The sequence below is a fragment of the Puma concolor genome, chromosome B1 (genome assembly GCF_028749965.1).
Source record: "Puma concolor isolate L17-30 chromosome B1, mPumCon1.1.hap2, whole genome shotgun sequence".
In the NCBI taxonomy this organism is placed as follows: domain Eukaryota; kingdom Metazoa; phylum Chordata; class Mammalia; order Carnivora; family Felidae; genus Puma; species Puma concolor.
The window spans coordinates 147,319,284-147,320,912 of record NC_141670.1 but is presented as its reverse complement, the minus strand read 5'-3'; positions in this window follow the sequence as shown (position 1 = coordinate 147,320,912).

Genomic DNA, 1,629 nt, shown 5'->3' with positions numbered 1-1,629 from the left:
TGAGTGATGTTCTCAGTTGGGGCTGCTAACAAATTACCCTAGACTGGGTGGCTTAAACAACAACTTATTTCTCATAGTTCTGGGAGCCAGGAGTCCAAGATCAGGGTGCCAGAAAGGCCAAGTACTTGAAAAGGTCCTCTTCCTGGTTTACAAATAGCTATTTCCTTGCTGTGTCTTCACATGGAGGAAAAAGAGAGCTAGCTCTCTGACCATTTTTTTTAAATAAGGGCACTAATACCATACATGAGGGTTCTACTCTCATGACCCAGTTACTTTCCAAAGGCCGCACCTCCAAGCATGATCACATTGAGGTTAAGATTTCCACATATGAACTTTGGAGGGACACAGACATTCAGTCCATAGCGGAAATGAATTCAGTCCCTAGACCCTGGAGTCCTCAGGACTTTCTCTTGTCATCTGTTATGTTTTTGCCTCTCTCTGCTGGCCCGGGGTTTCTCTTTTTTCTCTGATTTTTGGGTCTCTATGACAAGTCATCCAAAAAAAATAACTTGCTTTCCCTAAGATTCAATGTCTGATTCCTGAAAGAGAAGATCTCATTGGCTATATCGACCCAGGTGTCCACAGAGGTCCAATAAACTGTGGCAAGGGATAGTGCCCTTTTTATGAATTGAATCCTTCGAAGGATTCGATCACTCCATGTGTGTCTTCATGTGCGAAAGGGAAACACAAAGACAAATGAGAAAATACATTTCCTCAGGAGAGACTCTTGTGCCTTCAAGAGGTGATATGCATGCATTGGAAGAGCCCTGGGCAAAAGGTCGAAGGTCTGCAATTCTGAACAAGTATCGTGGCTTCTCTACACTCCATTGTAAATGTGAAAACATGGCAAACAAAACAAAATCAAATCCTTTTCGTTCCTGCCAGGATTGTTAAGAGGAGATACTAAAATAAAATTGCTTTGAAAATAAGTGTGAAAAATCATAAAGTATTGTATATCAACAATTAGCTCTCAAGTTGGGCTTGCTGCAGGAACTATCTCAGGACCACAAGTACAAGACTGAATATTTTAGAATATCAAATTCCAAATTTCAAGAGAAACGGATCTAATCGGCACAGTTTATGTCATGTATCCACTCAGGGTCTAGCACCCTAGAACAGAAGAGCGTAAACACACCACGGAGACATGGTCAGGAGCCACCCCAGGAGGAGGCAGGCCATTTCCGGAGTAGCTGGTAGACAACTCCATGGGCTTAAGCAATAGATTAGATTCAGCTAGAGAGACCACTGTTTTACGTGAATCTAAGATGCGCTAGAGAGATGGAAATACAGAATATACAAAAAGAAGATTGAGACTTCAAGAATGCTATTGAGAATATCTAAATTATTTCTGAAAGGAATTCCAGGCAATGAGGGGAGGAGAATGGATGAAAAGTAATATTTGAAACAATAATGGCTAAGAATTTTGCAGACAGATGAAATTGTCACTAATGACTAAGAATTTTGTAGACAGATGAAATTTTCATATTTAGAAGCCCAACAAATTCTAAGCATCATAGAAACATAAAATTCATACCTCACTACATTGTAATAAACCTGCCAGATCCAAAATACAGAGAAAAGACCTTAGAATGAATAAGCATGACCTATACCGTGTGGCAAGTGTTTCCA